A 6,602-nucleotide genomic window follows, 5' to 3' on the forward strand; every position below is an offset into this window, starting at 1 on the left:
GCGGCGCCGCACTAGTCTGTACTGCCCCACCCTGTAGCATTTAATGCCACAGGACGGGACACTGCCCTCCTGCACCGTTCATGACTTTGTTCGCAGGGGAAAGCGTCTGGGGAAGGAAAAGCACTTGAGATATCAGTAAATGTGATTGGACAGTTTGTGTCAGGTCCAGCCCCACGAGCAGTGGGGCTGGTCGCGGGTTGAGGCGAGGTCCCAATGAGGCTGGTTGCGTAAGCCTCATACTGGTCACGGGACTTCCTACCCTAGCCATACGACTGACTAGTTTTTAGGAAATACATATCCCCGGTTCTTATATTTCTTGGGAGATCCTTCTGCCAGGGTACCCCTATACTCAATACACCGACATATTTGACTTAATTTAATTTACGGTAGAATAGATATATGTAGAATTTTTTGATATAAGTTTTGTATACGGCAATTTGAGAAATATTGCACATTATTTCAGCGAAAAGTATCGGTTGTGTAAATAGTTGTCCAAACGGCTTCACAGAGTATTTTATTTTATCCTTAATTTTAGTTCGATGTAATTTTGTTGATATTTCTTTATTTAGTTGATGTAAAAGTGTGTGAATTATTTTTTTATGAAGTGATGTTGGGAGGATACAAAATCTAATATGTCGAATTATAGTTGTTGTGGAGCACAATTATCATATAACCCAGCACAGAGGTTACATACACTAATAAACATTACATGGGATATGAGGTTTATTGTTGTTGCACGAATAGACCCTAACTCGTAAAGAGATAACGACAATAAATATTTGCATGTATGGTATGCCTAAAGACTAACTTAATTGTATGCCGCTACTAAACCTAACATATCTAGGGAGTGAAAATAGCCCGAGTTATAATAGATGCTTTCTACTGAGTGCACCTAGGATATCTGCCCTTTCTTAGGGCATCGGGGCCCTCCGCTTTAGCATGACATGCACTCTCCCGCTTCCTTTCCCTCTCTGCTTCACGTGCTTCAGCCGCGACGTGCTCCTTCACTGCATTCCTCGTGCGCTCCTCCTCCTGACACTTGAGTTGTAGTTCCTCCTACTGTTACTCATACTCTCGATGTTGGTAAGCTTGCCTCATCCACCGCATGTTCATGTCAACCCACAAGTTCCATTCCTCGGTTTGCTCTATGTCTAGCCATTCCATAAAGTCGCAAATAGGTAGAGGAGACTGAAAAAATAAAACAAGAGGAGAGATTAGTAACATGATACATGAGATTATATGGAAAGTGTCATATGAGTGATCTATGTTACTATACCGATAGGTACACATACAGTTCTATTGAGGTGGGTCATACTGGTAGTTGACACACATGAAGAAGCGTCTGACATAGGTATAGAAGATGTCCCGGGACTCGCTAGCCTACAAGGGTCACCACATAAGCATATTAGCGGTTCGACCCCCTAGAGGATAAAAATCCCCCAATGTTTCTTGGGTGGGCTTGGTGGAGCTGAGAAAGATATTACAATTGAGAGAGCTAAAGAAGGAGTGGTATATCTATGGTTGAGGGTGAGATTATTTATGGTGGCTGAGAGCTGGTGCATAGACTGAGTGCATGAGCATAGATAGAGGCTAGAGCATGGGAGTATTGTGCACAAGGACAAATGAGCAGGGATTCCCTGCGAAAACTGAAAAAGTTATGGTAATGATGGTTAACAGAGATTTCCTATGAAAACTGTTACTTAGTGTGGTCATTTCATTCTATAAAAGTTTAGCAAAAAGTTATTGTTGCCTCTTCATGGAAGGTAGGGAATCCTATAAATGCATTGAGTTTAAAAAAAACGTATTGGTAGAATGATAAATTCCGACTATTTCATTGAAGAAAATAAAGTACATTATATATAAAGATTATCGTAAGCATTCATTGTATGTATGTGGCTATAGTACATAAGGCAATATGCATCCATCTTGCCCTTACCTTTGTTGGACCCAGACCCGGATCCGCTTGCCATGGAAGAGATTATGTTGGACTGTGTTGGAGATGAAATAGCTATGGATAGATTACCCTTATATACATAAGGAGGTAATACTGTCATAAACATCTTCTCTAACAACATGGAGTGCAGTTTGTAGAATAACAGCCGGTGATAATTCATTCGAGTACGGTTATATAACATAGTTACACTGTCATACGACACATACATAGAAATTTTACATTTTTGCGGTGTTAGGTATCACGGTCAGTACAAAACATAAGCACAACATGTAGACACGTCTTTTTTGCGGTGTTAGGTATCACGATCGGTAAAAAACATAAGCATAACATGTAGACACGTCTTAATGAAAGTAAATAGTCGGCCTATAGTGGAGTCACATAAGAGGCAATCCTCGCCACTTGATGTTTCTTCCTTACGCGCTTGTGCGTGGGCTTTTTTTTTTCCTACGCCTCCAATTCAGCTTGTCCTCGTCCCACTTCTACCTTTGACCCACCCATTCCTGGTCCTTGGGGATATAAAGTCATTGATCTACTGGTGAAATGCACACACCCTGGTTGGTGGCCAGACGTGATTTGTTGCTTGCAGACGAAAAGTGTTAGTACATGAAGTGAATGAAAAATTATGTATTCTCAAAGTGATTACCTGAGAAGATTTGCTATCTTTGGAAAGCGCATATATGTTCGAACAACAGATTTACCTCCTCCCGAAGGTATCCAAATCATGGGAAGATCAAACACTGCATGTCTGTCCACAATGACATTCAGGTCTTGACGTTTTGGGAGTAAGCGGTTGTCGAACGCGTTCCTGTTTGGATCATTTGGTGGATGACCTTCAAATAGTTTCATGGCCCTTCCACATCTTCCTCTTTCCGCCATGCTTAGTGTTAGTTTTGTTCAGCTGGTCAAGATGGAGGTGTCTTACATTGACGAAGGGCATCAAATACCCTGGTAAGCTAATCATCGTGTGTTACTGCAGCAGCAGGGAAAAATCTGTGCATGAGTCAATGTTGCATGCCTTATATTGACGAAGACCATCGGATATTTTGGTCGGTTTAGTCGGATAGACCGATGAATATGCACCATCCAGATTGACATCCTCATCATACTCTTCCTCATCACTCTCCTCCTCTGCGTATCCCCACCCTATATCTCCCTAACTTTCTCCTTATTATTCCATTGCATAAGCAACATAGGAGGCCAACCTCTGCGCACAACATCTTGCAGTTACCACTTCCACACTTTTTATCTTCTCTGAGCGGGTACACTTCCCAGTACACACCATCTCTCACTCTTGCCCACATTCCTAATGGTCAACTCTTGAACTTTTGGGTTTATTTTGAAACCCTGTATCAACCAGACGTACAAGTGTCCAATACTTTTGTGCATAGGTCTGGAGGTACCCTTGTTAATTGACTGAAATAAGGACAATTTTATCCCTTCTGGACCATATGCTATTTCATTTTCTGCACAAAAAATCATCTGCCACATATCTAACATACCTAGCAACCATTGATAAAAACCCTAACATTATTGCGACAGAACATAAATAATTATATAAAACTACATTTACAATGAAAAATTCGTTACAAACATAGCCAAACGTATAATCTATACTGCAATAAAATATTTCCAAGTAGTTACATCAAACACGTCTCGTGACTATCCTACTAGAATATATGTCAAAACCTAGCACTAGTAACTATCATACCGAGTTTATAAAAAAATCATAAAAAATACATACTTATTTTCTTCGACAGAGCTTCGCCACAAATTTTCCCCTCCGCTCTCCTCCCCTCCCCTCTCCTCTCCCTCCTGGCTTAGTTGGAATCAAATGGCGCGCTGACATCGGCAGGATCAGTGCAGCTGAATTATATATCGAAAAGATCTCATCTACTGAACGGACGATATATTTTGGGTGCGCCCATCTGGCGTCACAGCACACGAAGATCTCACCCATTCACTAGATGAGATGAAGTTTTCGTCCGTTCAGCTAGCGAGATCAAGTTCTCGCCCAATGAAAAAGTAAGATATTGTTGTAACCAGTTATTAAATGCACTGACCGTCGAAATCCACAAGGTCTCACCCGTTGAACGAAAGAGATCTTATTCTCTCCTGTTGAATGCATGATGGTAGCCTATACTGCCATTTTTTAAAACAGATATGTATTTTGAAAATATTAAAGGGAAAAAATACTAAAAACATCCAAAGAAAGGAAATGACTCGCTGATAGCAAACGGATCGTGTTGGACCTGGCGGTTTTGCGCGAAAATCATCCGACCTGTGACTCTGGCCCACGGTCTACGGGTTGCGAACTTTGCGACATCAGAGCGCGGCGTCCCGCCCTGTGCCGCGAGGGCCGGAGAAGATACAAGCCCAGCTACAGAAACAGCGCGGACCACGAGAAATGAAGTGATCAGGAAGCACGGCGAACGAGCCTATCGAATACTCACGAAGGCTTCCCCGTCTCCCATGCTAAAGATGTCCAAATGGGCCGTGCCTACTGGGCCGGCCCGAGGCACGGCACTGTAGGCACGGCCCAGGCACGGCACGGCCCGATTACCGACTGGCCGGGCTGGCACGGCACGACGCCACAGGCTGTGCCTGGGCCGAGCGCGCGGCACGACGGGCCGGCACGGCACGGCACGGCCCAGTCAAGTCGGGCCGGCATGGGCACGGGCACGGCCCGGCACTATTTTCTAGTTTTTATTTATATTTTTAATTTTTTTAGCTATTTTTAAATTTTTTTATCTATTTTTAAATATTTTTTTATCTATTTTTTATATTTTTATCTATTTTCTATATATTTTTTATGTATTTTTTCATTTTTTTAATATTTTTTTATCTATTTCAGCCCGTCGGGCTGAAATCGTGCCCGGGCCGGCCCGGCACGGCACGGTCACCGACGGGCCGTGCCGTGGGCCGAGGGGAAGGCACGCGGGCCGACACGGCACGGCCCGTTACTGTAGATGGGCCGTTTGGGCCGTGCCGTAGCCAGGCCGTGCCGAGTCGGGCCCGTGCCGGGCCGGCACGAACGGCACATTTGGCCATGTTTATCCCACGCTGACAAATGCTAGATGGAGTCCGAATGATTGCTTTGATTAGTCTCCAACTCTCTCAACAAAACAATTGGACCGACTTATGGGAGCCGAAAATAATTCAAAGCAAAGGACATAAGAAAGAAACAAACTGAATGGATCTAATGACCCTTAACCCTAGAGGTGAATATGACTATAATCGGACTTTAAAATAACTACTAATTTTTAGAACAAGAAGCAACTTTAGTTTAAACGAAGAAAATGTAATTATTCGAGCAAGCAAGTTAGAACATAAAGAATAAACATGCAAACATATAACTTAAGAGTAAATTGCGGAATTGAAACTTGCATGAAAATATATGCTAGAAATAAATTACGGAATAGAAATAGAGTAGTGAAAGATGACACCGATTTTTTCCGAGGATTTGAAGAGTTGACACTCTCACCTAATACTCGTTGGAGCATCCATACAAGGATATCGCTCCCACTTAAGTCATTAAGACTTAAGTGCTCACTAGTGATCGTCACTTCTTCATCTCCGGATTGACGGATATAAAACCAAGTACAAACTCTTCCCGAAGCTCTCACAAGAACTCTAAGAGCTCACCGAGAACACATCCAATCACCACGATCGGATAGGTGTTGCCAATCATCAAGAGTAACAGGCTAACTGGTTCACTTGATCTCTATAAAGTCTAAACAACAGCTAGATGCACACTCATTACTCTTGAAGCACTAATGAAATCCTTAACCTTTAATTAGGGACTTGAAAATCAACTCAAGTGCTCTCTCCTGCTTCTTGATGACACACACAGTGTATGAACTCCTTTAGATTCCAAGGAGGAATGAAACCGAGTGAGGGGGTATATATAGGCTAGAGGTCTAAATCTAGCCGTTATCCAATCACCCACACTTTTCTGTGAACATCGGATAATCCAGTGCACACATCATTGTACACACCGAACAATCTGGTGAGTAACCTTTTCTAAAGTTGTCCTGCCAGCTGTCAGTAGACGTTGCCTAAAAAGCTTCAGTGTTCTTCATACCACCATCATAGGACAATCCAGTAAGTAACCTTTTCCATGCACCTGACACAAGTCTGAAAAAATGCTCCGATATGTTACACATCTCAACACTGGACCATCCGGTGTCTTGAATTTCAATTCTTTTGAAAATACTTTGGTGTTCACCTTCTCTGAACACCGAACAATCCGGTGTACTTAACTTCAATTTTTCTCAGAAAATATCCCTTTTGTTAAATACTCTGGTGCGCATATTTACCATCACCGGACAATCCGGTGAGGTCATTCAACTTCTGCTCAAAACAGGAATAAGATCCGGTGAGTACAAGTCTTTCAACACGGACAATCCGATGAGAACAAAAACTCTAAGGCTCATTCAATTCAATCGACTTTAAGCACTAACTTCTTGACTTCTCATGCATGAGCTTCTTTGAGATACCTAGTGCTAGATTTTCGCAAATGTACATCTAACTAAGTCTAGACTCAACTAGATAAAACTGCAACATTTAATCCCCTTTATAGTACGGTTAAAAGACTAGTAAAAGAACCTATATATACTCTAATTATTTTTTATCACCTTGTGACATTTAG

Source organism: Phragmites australis, chromosome 1 (assembly GCF_958298935.1).
Source record: "Phragmites australis chromosome 1, lpPhrAust1.1, whole genome shotgun sequence".
NCBI classification, from domain to species: domain Eukaryota; kingdom Viridiplantae; phylum Streptophyta; class Magnoliopsida; order Poales; family Poaceae; genus Phragmites; species Phragmites australis.